The following is a 23295-nucleotide window of genomic DNA, read 5'->3' as shown; positions in this document are numbered from 1 at the left end:
CTGATTAAAACTGATTATAGAATGACCTGGATATGAACTGTGCGGTTGTCTTTGACCTGTGATCTGGTGACAAATAAATCAGCTGTTTTCTATTAAATTAGTTGTGTAAACGTAATTATATGTGCTTTGACTGTAATTGGTCTGTCTTTACTGTAAGTGCATTATATCTTGTCAGTTCATCTTTCTCAGTTTCTTTGAGGAACAGTGTGAGATGATCTGTCTGTGTGCTCAGTAAAGTAAATGTGCTGTATGCGACCTTCTGAACCTCCCGATGTTCGGCTCTGAGGGTGCCATTATTTCTTTTTGAGACCTGAGAATTGGGAAGGTGGCGGGTGTGCAACGGTTCTGCATGGGACCCAAGTACAATAAAAACAAAACAAAAAGAGAGCCCCAATCACCAGCATGGGGTGCAAAGTGCAGCTGCCCTGCTAATGAGATTTTAAAATGGGCCTTGATGCCCCCTTAAATGGCCCCTACATGGAGAATTATATGCTTCATGTGTCAATTTATTCAAAGGGGGAGCGGCATACTGCACATGTATGTATGCATCTGTGCGTTTGTGTGCATCTGTGTTTTTACACAATAGCCTGAAGTGAGGACAACTATCAGAACGCTGCGTTCCCCTCAGACGGCAGTTTTGGATCTCCATAATAAACAAAAAAACCATGGAAAAAAATAACAAATTGAAAGAAAAATTGTGAAATGATGTTAAAGGCTTTTGAAAAATATTTTATAATCTGCTTGGACAAAAAAAAAACAAAAGACAAATATGAGCACAGTACTATTATGTAGCAATACAGTTTTAGTGCAGAGAAAAAAACTGTATTGAAATTAGTAAAAAACAAAAGTTTTTTATGGGATATACGTGGAGGACAGAATTTAGGATGCAAATTCTTAACAGAGTGAATTTGTAAATGAAGAGAAAGAAAAAGAAAGAAAAAAAAGATCCATTTGCTCTCATTCTGAGGCCCTATGACAGAGCACAATAATTGTTTATTTGGACACTAGAATGTTTTTTTATTTTTAGTTCAGTTGGGTAAATGATTTGTGCTTGTTTACTCTGTTTGTCCCTAAAGTTAGTGTATGAACCTCTTTATATCAGTGAGCGAATCAGACAAGAAATCACTGTCACTGGCCACTGAAATGGGACTCTGTCAAATATGTGTGTGTGCGCGCAAGTCGGGGTGTGTGTGTGTCTTTAACAAGTCTGTGAGAAGCCATCTTTTGTATGAGCAATGTACGCTCTTTGTGGAGGAATATTGAAAAACATTAGCATGATAAAGAATGGATTGCACTGTCTTGGTGATCATGTGATATGTTACTGAAAAAGCGCATAGATAGAAAATGACAGCAAGCTCATTCACGCAACACAGAAACCAATGGGTGTGCCGGCGAGGTTTTTGGGAAGGAACCATTCATGGCATTTTAGTGCACAGGCAGCTTCAGTTCACAGCAAAACAAAAAAACAACACTTGTCATCTGTTAGAAAAGAGTGTTATAAATACACAAACTATTGTGTTGTGATCTTCTGTTGGATCCCTTCTGTTTTTACAATATTTTAAATGTATTGAAGTACAATTTCAATGTGTACAGTGTGTACTTGGGTGTATATGCGTGTCTGTAAAAAGAAGAGAACACAGGCATCTGTGGGCCTCCCTAATTAAAGAGTGTGGCTGGGCCAAGCTCTTGTTTTTAAGATCCCATTTCAAAGCTGGAGTCATAGAGGGCTTATTTTTGGGCTGGGGACGTGTTGGTTTATATCCGCAAACCTTACTTACCAGATGAGTGACAAAACCAGCCTTCGAAGACTAAACGAGACTGAAACATAAGCAGGAGTACTGTTGTTAAAAGGTGGGACATAGACAAAGGACATAACTGTGTCTGCTGCAGTCTGACTTTGTAGCACTCATGTAATTATTAAATGCTGAAAAAAAAAGGATTCAAATCAAAACACTTCACAGTTTGTCTAGCAGAAAAAATATCACATCTCCTTATTGTCTGCATTGATTCTGACATGAGGCATACTTCAGAATCAGGTCAACTCAAATGCAATTTAAAATGATTTATTGTGGCCTTGTAGGTTGCTGTTTAAGTAATGCACATTTCATTATGTTGATCCCTCTGCGATTCTGCAATCATCGCACTAGTGTGTGTGCAATGTCAATTTAAATTGTTTACCTTTTCTAAAACAAAAACAGAACATGATAAATTCTCTCATCTCTTTTTTGGTTTCAAAGTAAAAACTATGTTTTTACTTGACATTAGCAGCACAAATACTTGACAGCATCAACTCTATGTCTGCAATAGTTCCATCTTACTTTTTATTCTGACACATATTTTGAGAAAATAACCCGTCATTAACACTTTTTTTATGATGACACAACTAAATTATCACAAATACCGAAAGCATGCTGATTATTGTCAGTTTTTCACAGAATACCAGAATCCAATTGCTAACAAAAAGAGGGTAGGAAGAGTAGATATGTTGCACATTGGAAGCAAGCTGACTGTAAAATTAATGTTTCAATTTTAGGGGGAAATTTTACCAAATTTTAAATTTAACAAAGAAAATAAAGATTTAAATTCAATGATTAATTGCATTCACGGGAGTAGAAACCCTTCAGAGAAGAGGTTAAGCAAAAGAACAAAACATGTGGCTTAAGCCCATGCTGTTTGGGTGTTTTCTTTGGCCTGCTGAATGCTAATAAAAGGTAAGATGCTGCCCTCTGGTGACAAATAAAGCCATAGCAGTCCAATAAGAAATTATTTCAATATTTGGATACATTAATCAATCCTATCTTAAAACATTTGACAGTAACAACAAGACATACTGGAGATTAAAAAAAATCATGCATTTAGGTTTTGTTGTAACTAAGTTTCATCAAATGAAGATATAGAACAAACCCTCCTTTGGAGGCAATAAAATGTACAGGGTGGACAAAGTCATAATGTGAAACCCTGTAGTGGACCTTTTAGAGTCAGGTGTCACTATGGAAATGCTGATTTGTTAAATATGAAGTGTTATAAGCAAGTCTGTGTTGCAACCCTGGATACATTAGTTCTACTTTCAAAGAATGTAAAAAATCCAATAAATAAACATCAAGAAAGTGTTCTCCTTTCATCATAGGGGACAATGTCATTACAACTGAGGACATTCATGCACCATGGTACAGATTAGGAGGCATCTTGGGGTTTTGCACCTTGCCTTGAAATGTTACATCAACATGTGTCCAGAGAGAAAGTTGGACTTTTCCAAGAAAACTGCTCATATTGAGCCACAGGTGTCCCAGTAGTTGATGGACACCCCAGAAATTGGTACTGTTCAATATGATCCTTTTAATTTCACCCAGACAAACTTGTTAGGATTACATGAACTAAATGCTGCTGCTTCTGCTTGATCAGACAGGGGACTTTTTACTGTCCTTTTCTCTAATATAACCTAGATAAATCATTATCAAAGTGTCATTATACTGTACCCAAAATGTCCCCATATGAGGCACACTATCAGTCCTACCCAATACATTACCAAAAGTATTGGGTCAACCCTCCAAATTATTCAACTTAGGCATTCAAAATCCTTGCATGGGCCCTGAAGTTCTTATAGCCTTCAGATTAGCTCAAGTACAGTACATAGAGAACTTCATGGAACAGCATTCCAACAGGTGGAGAAACAACTGTAGAGTGGAAAGCAAAAATGCAGCGGTGTAAAGCATGCTGGATCTGGACTCTAGAGCAGCAACAAATCTAAAAACAAATCTAGGAAACAAATCATACTACCTTCTCTGGACTTATCTTTGGCAATTACCAGGCGAACAACACCAGACTGATTCCATTGTGCTGAGGGTAGAGCTTGGTATCTAGGGGGATTATGGATGTTGGGCAATATTTTTGTTTTTTATGTATTACATTCAACCCATTCTGTGATATAATTGTTGTTTTTTTAGTGGAATATCAATTGCAAACAACCATAACTGATCATCAGTTGTCGGTACTTTACAAAAAATCTAATTACTAATTTACTTTTAACAACAAGCTGAACAAAAACAACTTTCAATGTATTCAGCCTTTATTTGGTTTGCGCTGTGCATCAAATATGAAATGTTGCAGAGCTACATTCTTTAAATAACTCCAACCAGATAGGCCTCACAGTAGCTGTTATATCATCTCCCGTACCTAACCTCCCATACAACAGCTACTGTCAGACTGCTATTGTCTTTGATAGGTGGGGTGGGGGAGAGATTGATGAGAGCCAGGATGCTCCACACCACACCACTTCACCTTCCCTCTCCTTCAGCCTGACACAATCTGAATTACAGTAAATGATAGTCCTGCTTGGCCACAAAGTGATTTGACCTGCCTCAGACTCTTTTCTTTCACCCCACTCTACCACTCTGTCACCCCCACCCTCCATCTCCGTTAATAGGTCCCCGTTGGGTGACCATGCTCCCGTGGGACCCTCTGGGACAGACTATTTGGAGAAAAGAGGGATGGTGGAGAGGGACTCAGACAGAGACCAGTAAGAGAGGATGAGTTATCAGCCCTGACACCATTTTCAGCAAACATACGGCTGCTGGCCACTCTGTGGAACCACAGATTTTATGGTCAATAGGCAATGATTCAGCATATACAGTATCAGTCCTACATTGTACGTTCAGAGAAAAAAAAAAATTCAACGTGGCATAGCTGTACATGAAAGAAAAAAATAATTAGTTTTTATTTAAGAAGGTTGCATTTTGAACTTTAAAATGACAGAAAAAGGTAAAAATGCAATAGCACAACACTTCACCATAATAAGGAAAATAATGAATATATGTTTCTCATATTCTGCAACATACTCTATAACATTTTTTAGTGCAGCAATAATGCATTTAATCATGCTGCAGATACATGTTTTAGGATTTAATTAAAGGGTTGAGGACATGAATGTGAAGTGGACGACACACCAGTGAGTGGATGACCTCCCAGTGACCTGCAGCTCTGGGTTAGTTGTCTGCGTTGTGCGCTTCCTTGATTGAACAACACTTTTTATAACAGCTCAAGGTTCATTGTGCCCCAGGGCGATGCAGAACTATATTTCTTTGCCTGTGTATGTAGCTGTATTCTCCAAATGTGTTCATGTGGCAAAAAAGAAAAAAAAAGTACCTTTTTATTTAAATTAAGTTTAAATTGGCATTTATTTCAGTATATATACATATATTTTTTTCTTTTTACTATTACCTCACTATATACCATGACTCTGGAAATTAGTTTTCTGCAAACCATATTTGGGTAACATTGGCACCAAACAACACAAAATACGTAAATTACAGGTCCTCACTTTTTATAAAAAAAAACTGAATTTGACACTTTCAAACCTAATGTGTTCATTCAGATACTGATATTCCTTTCCTGCTTAATTTTGCAAGTAAATTAATATTGTCACCGTTTTTGTGATTCCCATTTCAAGTATGGAAGCTTAGGATCTAGCCTTGGTTTTGTAAGGGAATTTTCTCAGAAAGAAATAAGTTAATGAAAATTTCGATTTAAACAGAAATTAAACATGCTAATCCAGGGATCTGCAACCTTTACAATCCCAAGTAATTTTTATCCTATGTCCAGTTTAATAAAACTCATGTAGAGCTGCAAATGTCAAATATGTCTCAAATATATCTTGAAAAAAAAGTAAATGTTGATAAATATCTACTAAAGGAAACTTGTTGAAATTCTTAATCTAAAGATCCAAAGGGATATTTACGGCCACAGGAAGGAGGTTGCGTTCACCTGCCCTAATCCAAAAAGAAAATCCCAAGAAAGAAAAATAAACTCTTTCTCAATCCTTAGCTAAATAACACATGTTTATCTATCTCATTATATGTACTCAGCCCATTTGGTGTTTTAATTTTTAAAGAAGATGGTCCCAAACCCAGGGAAGATGCATAAAAAGAGAAATATAATCTTAGAGAGTGAGTGTTTTTCTGGATTTAGTCATTTAGGAAGCAACACATGTAAAATAACAGTTCTAACTGCAGTCTGAAATTTGCCTTCATATATGTAGAAAGACTCAGCTATCTGTACAAAAGAGGATATTTGAGATGGAATCTCTTTTGATGGCTGTGGGATTTGGGGAAATGTGAATGCTTTGAAATGTGAAGCAGAGATAAGTTCACTCCAGAAAAGGTCATCCAGCATGAGGAGGAACATTTTACTACTCTGTGTTTTGTGTTTTGTTTCATTTTTTTTCTTTTTTGCAGAGGATTAATTTCACATGAAATGTCATCATTTCTTTTCAGTCTGATGATCTAAACCCATGTAAATTCTCAAAGGTTGCTACAGTTTTATCTAGATGAAATAGTTTCTTTACTTTTATATTCTAAATATAAATAATTTGATCTTATAAAATACATTTAGTGGAAATGCTTTACATAGCTTGTATAATTCTTTAGGTATCTTGGAATATTTTAAAGTTTTTTTAAAACAGGAAAAAAAGCATAAAATATTTTTGCAATAACATGTAAACATTTATCCATCTAAATAACCTTGAGGATGGAGTGTAGGAGACTGGAGTATATCCTAAACAGATCCTCAGTCCATCATGGGGGCCTCAAATGAACATATTGCCATTCTTTTCCCAAGTTTTGGTCACCTTTTTCACCTTAAATTAAAAGTGTACAGGAGAAGAAGAAAAAATTACAATCACAAGCAGGATGTGGCCCTGTGTAGTCAGACTGTCATTAGATGGCAGCATTGGTTTAGTAAAGACCACCCAGGTTTGGTTAGCAATCTAGAATAAACTTCACGCTGCAAAAAGCTTATTAAAATGAGATACTGATTTAAACTACAATAACCAAAATAGGTTCAGCACGTATCCTCAGTCAGTATAGATATTTTGATGCAAACCGGCTTTTTTCCAATATATTTTAATTGATTTGAATTTTGCAGTTATTAGTTGAAATTAAATATATTCCTTTTAACATCTCAGTTTTAATTATGTTTTTAATATATGTTCACACTAAACAAAAGTAGGGTACATATTATTTATCATAAATGAGTCAGATTGAAAAAAATTCTGCTTCCTTTATTTAACACAGAAACTTAAAAACTCAAAAACTGTGATTAGTGCAATGTTGAACTATTTGCTCATAGTTATGCACGTATTTAGAGGAGTGAGCAAACATGCTCAGATTCCCAGATAAATCTTGAATGTGGTAGCTGAGTTGTGCTGCCAGTTCCCAGATGTGTGGAACAGGTGTTTTAGTGGACTGCTTACCGATGACAGGGGTGACACAGGGCCTGGAACCGGTTCATAATGTCCCCACAGAATGGAAAACCAGGGAGTGGGTCTGCAGTCATATTTCTTGGATTTCACACAGGATCCCCTGCTGTGTGGGTTTTTTTAGTGCTTGAATGAGCTATATACCTGCATTCATGTTGTCTGTGCCTGTCTCTGTCTCTCATGTATACCGCATACAATGTTTAGACATTTAATTCTGTTTTTTTTTTATTAAATTGCGTCATTTAGTATCCATTTTCTATTCACCATTTGTTGACTTAGAAGCCTTAGGAAAAAGCATGTGAAACCGCTTCTAAAAAAAAAAAAAACGTATATCCCATAAGAAATTATGCAATAAGTACAGGAAGCAAATAGCTGATGGCTCTAATAAGCCACTTGTTAACTGAATGAGCTCCACTCAGCAGATCAAGTTATTTTTAATGGACAATTACATATAATTAAATGTTCATTTTTCCGTCATGCTGCATGCTTTCTCAGTCGATTTTTCACGCTTTGCTAAGGTTAGCTGCATCGTTGGACTCGTTTCTCTCTGGAATCAATCATATCAAACAAAAATTATCCTCAAGGCCAGAATGAATCTTACATGACTGAGCATTGACATTCAGAGGACCTGCCGTCATTCTGTGTCTTAGAATGTGCAGAAACAGGCAGCATCAACGATAATGATGAGTTTTATCAAGTGACAATTCAGTTGTTGGATTGAATGCATGCAGATGATTATTATTATAGCTGTAGCGCATCAAATAATATATATATTTTTTATGCCACTGTTTTAATCTTTTTTTTTACCCCTCCAGGGGGTCTTTTGTGGGCTCTAGTGTCCCTTATATGACAGTAGACGGGGAGGCAGAGGGGGGAAGACATGCGGCAAATATCGTCGGGTCCGGGAGTCGAACCCGTGACGGCCGCGTCGAGGACTCAAGGCCTCCAAATATGGGTCGCGCTAACCACTACGCCACGCCTAATCATTTTAACTATTATGAACAACTTAGTGTTTTTTAAGTTCAGTTGTTCTTTGGAGACAAAATCACACTAATTTCATAATAAATATGCCAATGTTTAAAAGTGTGAAGCAAAAAAACTTAAGATCATGAGAGATTTTGAGAGAAATGCTACAAAATTGGTAATGTCAGTTTTTCTCCATGTGTGAATGCCAAATGCACATGGATCTGCTTTCACTGTATTTGTGTGCTTATGGGTTCCCTTTTTAAACATGTTTTGCCGCTAAATCTCAGTTTGTGTGGAGCTTGTGCTGTGAGTACTTGCAACATACACATTCTTGTGAATTTAGCGTTTGTTGCAAAACAGCTTAGAAATTGAGCTTTCATTTTTGAATTGTTTAAACTTTCTCCACAAAACATACAATGTTACCAACAGCAAGGACATTTGAGTAAAATGTCAAGATGCAAACATGAAGCAGCTTGTATAATAATAAACATTGAAGAAGTAGAAGTAATTTTTTACAAAGATTATCCCGCCAAATGCCAGATCAGATTACTATTTAAAACATGATCCTAAAATAATTTAAATTATGTCTGTCATATTAAGTATTCAAATTTGGATGTGTGAGTTTTTTCATTTAAAGATTCTCCACGCACACACACATATTTTTTTGCTATTAAATTAACATAATTTAAAATAGCCATCCTGTGTGAGCCGCTAAACTGCTGAAGAGTTGCTTAATCTAACATATTTTTTCTGTAATTGAAACTCTTACAATAAAATAAAGAAATTCACATTTTTACAAGCAAATCTTCAGATTTTGCATGTTTTTGATGATTACAGTAAAAAAATTATCGTGATGTCAAAATATGTTGAAATTAAAAATGAAGTATTCTATTATGTATGAGGGTTTTCTCTTGTCTTAAGTCTTGAATGTCTTAAATTTTAAGCATATTTAATTTGAACTTTGTAAATAGTCACTAACACATAATCAGATCTATTTAGCAAAGTCTTTCAGTAACATGAAAACAAACCTTTGGTCAAGCAGCACACCAGCTATCCCATACACCATGGTGTGTGGGATAGGATTGTGTGTTATGTATGTACTGTGTGTTATGTATTGCTCCATGTACTGTAATTAAAACATAGATAGTGCACAAGCAAAAAGCAAAAACTATTTTGATTGTTGACTGTGAACATTAACCCAGAAATTGTAAAAGTTGCAGACTCATCAATTTCCTATGTTCTTTCTAACCTCTTCAGCCGCCACTGAACTCAGTTATATTCATCTTAAATTTATTTTGTTTTAAAAAATCATGTTTTGTTTTTTGCCATTTGAGTAGAAGTTCATCTCATACACTCATCTTAATAAACACTCGTGTATCTACTCAAATGTGCCTGATCTCTCTTTCCTACAGGCTGTTTTAATGAGATATAGGATATGCATGTTACACATCCAAGTTGAAAGAATCAGTCACTGGTGGCAACAGTGCTGATCCATCAAGGATAGCACCTTTTACCCTGAAAATTCTGCCAACTCAGGAGGGCAATTAACACCTCGGCAGCCTGGGTCAGAAATGAGCTGAAGATTTCTCCCTTGTGAACGGTGCGGTTGGCCACAGAGCCGCAGCGCTCTTTGCTGATGCATTGGCCTAAGTATTTTGTGTGTGTGTGTGTATGTGCATTTCTATTTGTGTTAATGTCTAAGCATGTTTTAGAGAGAGGGAGAAAAGAGATGGTTTTTTTTGTTTGTTTTTTTGTGACGACGTGTGTGAGAAAAGTAAAGCTGGTATATGTCTCTTGTCCTGTGTGTGTGTTTGTATGCTTGCACTGCTGACAGGCAGCAGGAGGTGTTCAGGTAAGGTGCTCTTTAGGGTAATTACGCACAACCTCAAGGGATTTAACACTTGGGCATTCTGGGTATGTTTGTTTGTTTTAGCCATTTCATTTTTTCTGTAGTTGTTCACATGAATGAAATATCAAATGTACCTCAGAGGCCTGTGTTAGGTTTAAAAGAGCATTCATCTGCATATTAGGATTGATGCTAGAGGGAAATGTGATCACGTCTCTGGACTCCAGACACACGTTTCTGATATTAATATGCGCTCGATAGGCTCTGAGATGAGTTTTCATGAATATTCATCAAGCTTAATATGGACGTCTGCAACTGATATCACCGTCGATTAGAATAAAACTTTCCTAATGTTCTTAATTGGCTAAAGTCCCATGACTGCATCACATTTTCATTTTATAAACATTTGACGTGTCCAATTCAAATCTTACAGCCTAATCTCTGAATACAAAATCTCCTGACCTTTGATCAAGGTAATTAACCTGCTCTATCAATTAACAAATGAAGTGTAAGAGCGTAGTTCATGTTCACATGCAGAGCCATGATACCACCTTTATGGATCACACATAGCTTCATTCTCAAAGGCAAAGACACATTGGAAACACCTCCAAACTGTATTATTACATTTTTATAAATACCTAAATGTATTTATTTTTTTAAAATACTGCTCAAAATTAACCTAGGAAACCCATGTCTTTATGAAACAAATCTAAAAAGAGGGGACATTTTTTACACGCTTACTTAAAGGTTTAAAACGAACACCTGCTTTGATCACTTCACTGCAGCTGCAGCACTCTCTTCTCTATTTTGGCCCTTAGAAAAACTGAAAGAGAGGTGGGGCCAGCGAGGGACTGCAGGGGAACGCCATCCGTCATGACTTCTTCACAGACCAAAGCAAGCCGAGCCTCTCCGGACGAATGGGAAACCTGAGCCACAGTAAGACAAACACATGCTGCTTCCAAAATAACAATGAGCTCCTGTGACAACGACCACAGCTCTCTGGACAGAGTTCAGGCATGCTGACTCTGAAGTGTGCCGTGATGAGACTGCTTGGCTGAAAATCTGCTGTCCAACAAGTCTAACAGCAGAGGGTTGGACATAAACTTCAGACAATTACAAGCAAGTGTGTTGGCAAGTTTGTGATGTGGGTAATAAATGACACATTTTGTCAGAGTTTTGTGGCCAATTTCTTTTCTCCAGTTTTGTAAACCTCAACTCTGACTTGTTCATGATTGTAGCTAATGCTGATTTATCTTCAACTGCCATAATTGTCACACCAAATGCTTATTTCTGGTCTCCCTGCCAGAAGTCAATAATTGTTTATTTTAGAAGTAGAGAGAAAGTCACATTAAGAGAAAGTTACAGTTTTACTGCCTTATGAAAAAGACAAGATGCTATGGAGTTTACATGTTAAAACAGCTTTTTAAACTTTATAATAGAGATTACTGTGCATTGCTAACTGTAAGCTATGTATCCATACTGTACCTTATCAATGACATTGTTACGGCCAGTGGCCTTTTCTTTCTGTGTTTGTTGTTTTTCAGTGGCTAATCAGATTGACTCCACCTGGAAGTGGGTGCTGCCCTGCTTGTCCTGTGTCACATCCTGAGGCCTACCGTGATTGGGTCATCAATTGCCGGCTCCACCAATCACTGTTGAGGCCTCCCTTTAAGAACCAAGGACATCCTGGGAGAAGGCGCGGCTGTTTCTTGGTTGAAACAGCTTGCCACTTTGTTAGGGGTTTTGGTTGACTGCTGTAACCTTGTTTTGTTAGCTCTGACAACCTTTGTTAGCTTGGATAGCTTGTGCCACTCACTTTGTCCCCGTGTGGGATCTTTGATTCTCTGTTAGAGATTTGTAGTTTGTTTTGTGAACCCTGTTCTGAAAGTCTATTTTTGTTTGGTTAAGTTCTTTGATTTACAACTGATTGTTTTGGGGTTTTGTTTTGTTTAGTACCCTTTTGTTAGTCTCTACATTTTGACTATTGTTAATTTTACCCCCTTTATTTTTGTTGAACCCAAACAATAAACCTCTAAACTGTTAAACCTTACCATCTAGGTTTCATTTAATGTTGCTTCCCTTTTCCCTAGCCGAGCCGGGTCGTAACAGACATATATCAGTATCCTGCTAAAAAGTGCAAAGTTCATCATGTTCCCTTAAGTACTGAGAATAAGACAGTGTTTAAGTAGGACTGAAACTGACAGAAATAAAATAAAAGCAAAAATATACAAATGGCCCAATAAATGATTCAACACACTACAAATGTACCAATTAATTTAAAAAAGAACAACTTGTTTGGAAAATTTGTTGCATCTTTTTTTAGATGCAACAAATTACATATTTAAGCATATAATATATATTGCATTGTTTTAAAATGATTTTTGTATGTTTTTAGTTTAAATATAGATGCATTATCGTGTTTTTATCCCACGAGACCTTTGATTTCCATGTGTTTCACATCCTTGGAAAGATTTAAAAAACTGTAAATAACTCAAAATGCTCCAGAGTAGACTTGTTCATGGATTTGCTGCGGCCAGTCATTTATTTATTTATTTTTTTTTTTGATGAATGTGAATAAATTTGTTACATTACAATTTTTTATTTCCATATGTTCTTTTTACATTCCATACATAAGCAATGCCCACAATCGTGTGGAACAAACTATTATTGAGAAGCTTACAACCGGGGTTGAACTGAATCAAACTTTTACAGTGAGACCTGCTAGTGGAGAAGCAGTTTGTTCAGTTTGTTGAGCTCTTTGGAACTGAGAGTGTGCAGGATCTGAGCAAGAGCAAGTTCTGTTTGCACTAAAAGAGGCATGTTGTCATAAGCCTGCCTACAATCAATACACTTCAAATGCACTAATTACAAAGATATTCAATGTCATGGGTCAGAATACATATGGGCACCACAGACAGTCGCCGATTGTTGTTGAACTCTGACCTCAGCAGCAAAGACCAGTTGTACTGCTCAACCTGTCTGTGAAGCATCCCAACTAGAGCACTTTTTCTCTGACATGCTGCGGCATCCTCACGCAGGCACAAAGACAATTGCAGTACTTTATGCTCCTCACGTAATATCTACCAATTCAAGCAATGCAGTATACACTTCCCATGGCATCTTCCCACTGAACATGGGAGTCTTTAGATTTACGAAAGCTAGTTGTCCATGGATGCATAACATCGCATCATAGAATGTCAGCACTGTAACTCAAGTCCTCATACCTTGTCAAACCTTAGGATAATCCAGGCAGAGTGGCTATTTTCTCATTTTATGAGCAGGCAAACTTATCTCCTTCTCTTCACTCTTAACCTTGTCCGTGAATATAATTGGGAATTGTTCCCCCAAGCTGAAATTAGCGTCGCTAACAATACTTTCAGTCTTTGCCACGTAATTAAATTTTTTGACAGCAGCATAAAAGATCCAAGGACCAAACATTTTGCTCTCGCCCCTGGTTTAAGTTCTAACAGTAGTTGGGCAGCTCACAGTGGACAACTCAACCAACACTTTCTCAGACAGGAACCACTTCCTTCTAGCAAGGGTCCCAACATTCATTGTGGAATTAAAACACATCCTAACTTTTGATGACATCATAACTTTAAGGAGCAATAACAGTGTAACAGAAATAGTCAACAACAATAATAATTACAATATGTCTAATATAAAATAAGACTAACAGGCAGGCAGCAGGAGGTATTCAGGTAAGGTGCGAAGACACAAATTTCAAATGGCGTGTGTCTTTAAATACATAAAAATTAACCAAACCAAAGATTTGCTACAGCTCAGCAGTTGAAAGTGTAGAAATCCTTCTAACCTCAGCAAGTTTGGAAGTAAATGTGTTCTAATGAAATATATTTTTCATTTGCAGGGAATTTCTACTGATAATCTTTGTGTAGTAATACTTTCTGACTTAGCCTGTAGAGCAACCTCTCTGCGTCAGAAACGCCACAGGAGCGTCTGTGTATTTGTGAAGTCACTGTGGATACAGTGTGTCAGCTAAATGTGTACATAATTTGGAAGAGGAAGTGTTCTGTCAGCTCTGAGCAGGTATCTGTCAGCAGGCTGTATCCTTTAGGGCTGCAGGAGGAGGAAGCAGCCTTGACCAGGCCCTTCTCTGCCCCGCGCCACTGTACAGCTGCCGTGAAGGAACGAGCAGTAAATCCATACATGCAGAACAATTCTACACAAACACAAGGATGGATTACACACAGATGTGTCTGCACCTGCTCTTGGAAAAACTATCTAACTAAATATGGAGTAACTCATTGAGTTGTTAAATCATTTATTAAAATGTATGGGACTTTTTTTGTTTATTGTTTGTGAAAGAGTAGTAGCAGTTTGCTACTCTGTCCAACTTTTAAAATGCTGCAGTATTCAACTTACACATTAACATATTCTACAATTTGCTAATTGCAGTATCAATGCAACTGCATTCAAAGCTTATCAGTAGAATCCAGTAAAAATGGATATTTAAAGTTTTAAAGCAACACCATTATTTCTTTTGCGAAAGAAAAAAAATTGTGAATGTCTTTGGAAGCTGAATATCTCAGCATTTTTGATGACAATTGTGCTTAAGCTTCTAGATAATTACTACCAACCTCCATTTCCACTCTCCAAATTTACATGTGCATTTAACTTAAAAGCTCACAACTGCCTGAGTCCCTCTCTGTCTGCTCACATTCATCTGTTTGTTGCTCCTCTTACTAATTCCCTATTTTTTTTATTAGACTCACCAGGTTTAAGCTCCTTCTACTCTTAGAACTGCTTCAAATTTTCCTGGCAAATATTCAACAATGTGTTGGAAGCTTTGCTCTGACATATTGCTTCGTATTGACATATTTGCATAACACAATTGCTGCAGATATGTCAGCTGCACACCTATGGTTTGAATGTCCTGTTCCACTGCATCCGAAGTGTGCTCTATTTCATTGAGATCTGGTGACTGCGTAGACCATATGGAGTACAGTAAACTCTTCGTCACGTTCAAGAAAAAAGTTTGAAATGATTAGAGCTTTGTGGCATGGTCATTATTCTGCTGGAAACAGCCATCAGTGGGCATATTCTGCTCATAAAAAGATGAGCATGAGTCAACTGCAGTATTACTATTGGGCTGTGGTGTTTACAGCTGCTCAGTTAGTACTGAGGAGCTCAAATCATTGCAAGAAAATATTTCCCACACCACCACAGCTGTAGATACAAAGCAAGATGGAACCATGCTTTTGTATTGTTTATGTCAAAGACTGACCCCGACTATTGGAATCAAGATAGCATTTTTCCAATATGTTATTATCCATTTTTGGTGAACCTGTGTGAACTGAAGCGGTTTCATGTCATTAGCTGCCAGATGTGGAACTTTTTCTCTTCTGCTGCTGCTGCTGCTGTACCCCATCAGCTTCAGGGCTTAACATATTATGTGTTTAGTAATGGTGTGTAGTAATAATTTAGTAAAAGAAATTGCTGTACCTCTGTTATCTTGAATCCATTTTCCTCTCTTCCCCAACAAGGGATTTGCTGTAGATCTGCATATTGGATGGTTTTCCTCTTGTAGGCTTCTTTCTCTAAATTGAGAAAATATTTGAATAAAAAGTTACAACAAAATTAACACTTACTCAACTCAGATCAAATTTCCCTTCTGTTTTATAAGCACTCTGTAGAAATGTCAACATTGTGTTGCATTTAAAAAAAGAAAATCAGACAGAAAGTCAGATTGTTCCTATTTGTTATTTAGTTAATGGGAACTGCAAGCTCCCGTTACCTTCAGTTGTTATGTTTGATATATACAGCATTTGTATAACTTGAAAGAAATTTGACTTTGCAATTCGACTCCTTGAAATCGACTGCTGTCTCTTTAAGATGTTCCTACTCCACCTTAAGCACGTCATCACATGCTGCTCCACTAGGCTGTTTACAGCCGGGTTGTTTTTAGGAGTGTTGGACTGAAAAGTAGTTTCTCTAATAAGCTCAGCAAACATGCAGTTACACTTAGTCTTTGCTAATTTCTGCTGCAGCTAGTCTGGTGTAGCTGTACGGAGAAGGTGAGGGAGAGGGGAACTCTGTGAGGTGGATGCTTGGTTGAAGATTGTTGCTCTAAGGAGGAGCTTTGTGAAAATAAGTGGTGCTTTATGGGAGTAATCCTTTAGGCACCGCCAACAGGCTGCCATAGCTGATTCAAAGATTTCTCAAACATCCATGAAAGAATGAAAGCAGCAACCCAGGCATGTTTTTGATGAGGGAATAACATTAAACATATATAAAAGATAAAAAATTTGATTTTTTATAATACATCCCTTAAATAGTTCAGATCTTTCACTTTAATTTCATTTCAAATTTATTATGATTGAAATCATGCATAACAAACCTCAACTTGAATTCCTTTTTTAAAAATACTACCAAATATTGCTTGCTTCTTTTACTGTGTAAAACAAATAAATAAATTGTATGTTGAAGAAGGACATTAGAAATGCAGTTCTGGATTTCTAAAAAACAGAATATAATAAACATTTAGATTTTTTTTTTTTTTTTTTTTTTTACCATTCCAACTGATGAAGGCTTGGGTGAACAAAGCAGGTTCTTTAAAATCAAACTGCAACTTTCAGCTAACTGAGTAATATTAATTAATAACACGTCTGATATAATTATTCTGAGAAAAATAATTGGGCAACAAGCAGAAGGCAGAAAGTCTGCTACATCCACCTTCTAGTATGAGGTAAAGAAATACAAAAGAAATCATAGTTTGATGCTTGCTCATAATAATAGATTTATAACAGAAATATATGCTACAGCAAGTCATTCAGGTCTTAAAGCAACCATAGTCCATAACAATAGAAAATTACTTTGAGTGTGCTACTTGTACTCTTATTTCGAGAACTGCCACCCTACAGAAGTTGATTTATTGTAATGTTATTCCATCCAAATAAATTGAAACATTTCTGAGTCATTTTGTTTCACAGATCATAAACTCCATAAGAGACCAGTTTTATTAATTTAAAAGGAAAATCTGGTTAGTAAGTTTCAATTATACTAGCAGTAGTATAATTCTGAAACATGCAAAAGATGTTATGCTTTATTAGCTAAATTAATATGCAGACAATTAAGTATCAGGTTGCTAAATGTTTTATCTAGGGTTTCTAAGAAATCATACTTATGACATCTGCTGGTGGTATTTTAATTGCTTTCTTATTAATAAATTAATGGTACTTTAAAATGATGTCTCTAGAATTAACTATTTCAGTGGCTTCATAATCAAACAGCAAAAAGGTTTTTTTATGTTAGTGTCATTCAAGGTGAAGATTGCCATCTTCAGAACAGACATGTTAGCGCAGACAGTCTCTCATGGCTGGAAGCCAGTTATGCTTCAATTGTTGTTATAATGAACTAATGAAATCAGCTTTATTGGAAAATACTGAGAGGCTGAGATCAATATTAGTGGAGTAGACAGAATGGGGTGGTGTGAGATCCCTGCAAAGCAGGAAAAGCACAAACTTGAATTTATTTGGATGTCAATAAGTTCCCTGTAAAACTCATCTAGCTCACCATTCCCCATCCCCCACACCTGATCTTCACCTGCATTGCTTTGTACCAGTAATTAATGCACTTGAATAAGACAAATCCAGTTGCCTGATATGGATATTGACTCCTTTCTACACAAGATGTAGTGGTAATGGCAAATTTTCAAATCTACTTTTTAGATTCCATCTTAAAATTGTCTATAATGGAGCTAACAGTTCTTTAGGATAATCCCAAGAAGTCGTGTATATTTTCCTTGGGAAAAAAAAGTGTGGTTGTTGATCAAAAAGTGACACTGGAAAACATGTCTATGGACAAAGATATGTTGCCTATAACTACTAATTCAAAGTCTAAAAATGCTTTCAGAATTTGGCCAAAATAACAGTCTAAAGATTTCTATGCTTTATGCAGCAGGAACAAAGTTTAAAAGACAGAGGTCAGTGTTAAGTAGGGATTCATAAAAGGTATTGATTTCAGAGCTCACCAAATCATCAGACATAAGTAAATGAGTGCCAACATGTTTGTCATTACTGTAAACAACCAAATGCTTTCAACTACAGCAAATGTAAGACACTAGTATCAGAGATAACTGATAAGTCCAATAGACAGAAAGCAAAACTATGAAGCAAGATTGCATAGCTTTTCGCTCCAGTTTTGATAAATTTGAAAATTATTTCTTTTAATAGAAAAGTGAAATATTAACTCAAAATGTTTGTCTTTTTTATTTACCATTTCCAAAGGTTATACCTGAATGTAAAATTTTAGGTGCACTGATAGAAAGGCAATTGTACAAAGAGGACTTATCAGGGGCTTTGTATTTTAAATAAACTGAAACAGCTAAGCCTAAAATTATTCATAACTTTCTTAATGTGAAGAAGGAAGTTGTTTTCATATCTTATTCAGAGGTTTGTATATGGCAACCTCCAGTGGTTCTTGGTGCAGCGCCACCACAGGCAAGGGGGACAGGTTTTTTAAAGACTGGTCCATTTGATACAGTGAAGTGTCAAAGTAAATCAAAAATTTTGCTGATGTGGTTACAAATTTTGCAGCTTTGGACCCCAATTAAATTAAGTCTACCAGACTTTCAGATGTGAACAACTCCCCTTAGATTTAACATTATTTTCATCAAGGACATGAGACACCACTTGCCAACACTATATTCTGAACTTCCACCGCAGAATTTCTGTCAAAATCAAGTTGGGACTTTGGCTAGTCAATTCCACAACAATATTATTTCCAGTTGGAAAAAATATGGTAGAAATATTAAACGATTAAAGTAAACCTTTAAATTTAGCACAAGGTATACATGAAAGCTCCTTGGCGGATAATTATATATGTTACTAATTGTTTTATTAGAATTTCATACCCCCACACAAGTGCAGACTGCTTCCCCTTCCTTTCCCCATAGTGAGTCCCTTTTTAATGAGAAGTAGAGTTGACTGCCAAGTTCTAAATGGTCCCACAAACAGAAAGAAAGAGTGTGTATGTTGCATTGTTTTTCTGATGTCACCGTCGTACTCTTTTTGTGCCAAGAAATCGGCTGACACACCTAAGCCCCTTGAAGGAGGGAAAATGCGCTGATGCTAACTGATGTCTTCGTTCCACAAATTGGCATTGCTACTGGCAGCATTAAATGGCAAGAAGTTATTGGTTCATAACCACACTACCTATTAAGATGGCCCATGGCTTCTCTGATGTGAACGTTTCTGTGTGACTTGTCCCTTTTCCTGGTAAACAATGCTGTACCTGACGCCGTTTCCCTGACATGGGGATAGAGGCACGGGATGCTCAGGATGGGACGTAACCGCTTTCAGCACTTCCTCCCATCACCCCTCGCTCTGAAGTGCGGCTGTTGCGTGTTTTATTGCCAGGCCAGGGTGAGCATGAAAACAAACAGGGGCCCAACTCCGAAGCTTTGATCTCCCATTTCCTGGCCCATTATTTATGTCTGTTTCTCACGAAGCTTTTTTTGCTCTATGCAGTTGATTACTATGCGTTTCCTCACACTTGGTCAGCCTGAGATGCTGACAATGTCATGTTTTTTTTTTCCTTTATGAAAGTTTAAAGGACTTTGATAGTTATTGTCCTTATTGACCCCCTTTATTTTGGTTAGATCAGCATAAAAGATAAAAGCCAGAGCAGGCCAATGGACCAGATCAGAATCAGTAAAAATTTAGCAACGGATATTTTTATTTTACATGTTGAATACGCACAGCACAGGAAAAACCTAAAGAGACATAGATAATCAATGGGCATCTAGAGGGGAAAGGAGAAAAACAATGGCAAAGCTGTAATTAACCCCATGTTCATCTGAGATCTGACCAATAGGCTAGCAAGCACATCACTCACCTTGACCTGTGAGATTCACCAGCTCAGCAGATAGATCAGAATGCACAACTCTCAGAGAAAAAATCATTCTCTATTATGGCCAAGATTTTATTAGAGACTTTTCCAATGAGGGTCACTGAAAGGCTACATTTTTGTCTAAAACCAATTTTGATGTATGATCCAGGAGTTTTTCCATGTAGCGCTGAATGATTTGAACTGTAGTCTATAAATGCATAACACAGCATATACATTCATACATTGGTGACTTCAGCATGTCCACCCTGGGCTAGAAGCTGTGTATGTTATCTACTTTTTACCTTGGAGTGGCCGACTTCATTATTCCTATCTCGACTTAGGGGATCCCGCACTTCCGGTATCTGTGCCCTCTGTCCTCTGCACATTTTTCAGCCGTTACAATTGTTTAATCTGTTGTCATCATGTCAGAACATGCTTTTTAAGCACAACATGAGCGTTAAGGTGCTTGTGCGATATTTACACCTGTGAGGCAGTGCAGAGCTGCACACCGGTGTGAATGATAACAGCAAATCAGCAAAAGGCATAATTGTATTAATAAACATGGTTATTTTAGTTGAAAGGTTACATAAACATTTGTTTATGTATTTATAACAATTTAAAACGCTATTTACTGTGTGACTGGAAAAATAAGCTATTTCTCCCCAACAGCTGGGTTCTTGTGGACATTGGCACTATGTCTGAACTCACTATCATAAAATATTTGGAGTTATCTGTCATGTTTGCAAATTAGCATTCACATTCATAGAAAGTGAATGCTGCTTCTCCAAGGTTTTGTGAGATAATACTCACAAAAACCTTTACATTAAAGAACCCTATAAGAAATATCAACAAATAAACAAAATGTTAGACTCCTTTACTTATAAAATTGTATTGATGGTCCTAAACATTTATTTAGATTTCACATTCATGATTTATTTTACTTTTTTTCCTTTACCAATGTGTTGTTTCCCAGCAATGTGCCAGAGTGTGCTTTTCTATCAGTGTTGCAAGCCTGAAAAATCAAACAGAATGCACACTGAATTTTTGCAGTGGTTTGTCCTTTAATGATCAGCACCATAAGAGTGACCAATCAGCCAGTTATCTGTCATCATGTCTTTCCTAGTATCCGCTAGACAGATTCCAATATCAGACGCACTCCAACGCACGAACGGACAGACTAGAGTCTTCACACAGACTCCCCCTTTACTATTCACAAGTGAAATAATTGGAGCTTGTTTGAAGAGCATTTAAGGAAACAAAACTGGTAGGGAAGTTCACCAGGGAGGGGCAATACATTAAAGGAATTTAGAAGAGAGAGTGACTAAGAGCTGGGCAGTAGAAAGAGCAGGACTGGGAAGTGAGTCTGGCCATTGCATGTTTGAGAGAAGCAGTTGGGACCCTGATGACAGAGTGGTCTTTGGGAATTTAAGAGCAAGAGCCCAGAAGTGGGTGTTTCCCCCCGCAGAGGACCAGGCCAGGAAGGAAGGCTTTGGCTTTCAAAGCATCCACAGCTTTATTTATATTACATATTTTCATCGCCAGGACTTTTTCAAAGGAAGGAGAGAGCTGTTTTCCAATTTCCAATACTCGTTGGCCCCTGTCTATTATTTTCCTGCTCTGACCCCGACAATGTCTTTGTTTCCGGAGCAACATTCACTGTGGGCCTTCGGGTAGGGACTGTGTTTACCATTGAAAGATGCAAACAGATTGTTATTCTTACATGCAAAGAGAGTGATGGGACATTACATGATTGTTTTTGCCTCACCTGTTTTCCAATGGGGTTCACCACTAGAGAGGAACAGCACAAAAAAACAATACTTAGCAGGCCTTGGAACAACTGGATGATGAAAGTTACACTCTGCAGACTACACAGTCTGTATAAATACTTTGGGATTTAGTGTTGTTTTTTTTTAAGGAAGGATTAAAAGTTAAATTAAAACCTGAATGGAAAGTTTTAACTTCGAGTTCAGTTCAAGATTTTACTCCACTGGAAAGAAAAAAAGAAAAACTGTAACCATGTGAAAAACATTTCAAACAATACACATCAACTCCCTTCTGTTAGTTATCCCACACAAGCATCATTTTCTATTCACTAAAGACAGGCACTGATAAATTAGTCATCCATCAAAGGACCCCCATATCTTTGGAGTTGCCCGATCGTTACTGGGGGTAAACACTGGTGTCAGTGGATACACCGTCAACCTCCTTTTGCATTGTCTCCTCCTGAAAATGAATTACCCCCTGCCACCAAATAAGTCTTGGGGAAAAATGTTGGGTTTTTACCTCCACCTGCTGGGGAGGGATGCTGACAGAATTTTGATCAAGACTTACAAGCAGAATAATGTAACTTTTCTAGTATTTTTCTCAAATTGAGTCATAATAGATATAAACAGTTTTGTGAATTGTTCTCAGAGATTTTGTGTTCTGCTCGAGTGACAGAAAAGTGTACCAAAAAGTGTACATACATATCCCTGATATACAAATAGAGAAAGAACAGTGAAGGGGAAGCTAGTTAAAGTTGATAGAAAGACAGATTCAACTAAATAAAATGTAAGCTTCTAGAAAACCTGTTAGAGGCTGCAAAAGACTTGAGACTGGGTTGATATTTATTATCTAGCAAGACAAAACTCCCAAACACTCCCAAGAGTTAGAATTGAATGTCTTAGATCAAAGCATGTTCTTGTGATAGAAAATCCTACTCAGTCAAGGCCTTACTCCAATTAAGAATTTGTGGCAAGCTTTGAAAATTGATTTATATAGGTACTCTACTTCTTGTGTAGCTGAGATTGACCTATATTTCTAGAAGAATATGTAAAATTGTAGTTTTTAGATTTATAATCGACAAACGTGTTACAGCTTTAATTGCAGAAAAAAGTGGTTCTGCATTAACTTAATTAGGGCTGGCTACAAATGCATGATACACCTCTCAGATTGCTTTGTGTAAATAATTTTTAGAACAATGTATCATTTTCCTTCAAGTCTCCAATTATGGCCAACCTAACGTTGGTATATCGCACAAAATCTTAACAGAAAGCATTAAAGTGTGTCATCAATTATAAAACAAATGTACATTGAAATTTGCTCTTCAAAAATGAACATACATTTTTCATCAGTTATTTTTTTATTATTATTTTCTGCTCAATGTAATCTTACAAACTATGCAGCAGATGACAATATTACAGAACAGTACTTACCAATATAATATTGTTCATGTACTTTTCCAAAGTGGATGGAGATGTTTCCCTCATGGCACAGTGCTTAATTAATTAAGAAACGGGGGTGCCAGTTGCCTCTTGGACTCTGGGGTAATCATACAGGGAAAATTACACCACACTGAACTGTCAGTTGGGACAGAGGAGCCATCAACATTTGTCATTGCTGA

Source organism: Xiphophorus couchianus, chromosome 9 (assembly GCF_001444195.1).
Source record: "Xiphophorus couchianus chromosome 9, X_couchianus-1.0, whole genome shotgun sequence".
NCBI classification, from domain to species: Eukaryota; Metazoa; Chordata; class Actinopteri; order Cyprinodontiformes; family Poeciliidae; genus Xiphophorus; species Xiphophorus couchianus.
This window is presented reverse-complemented; position numbering follows the sequence as displayed.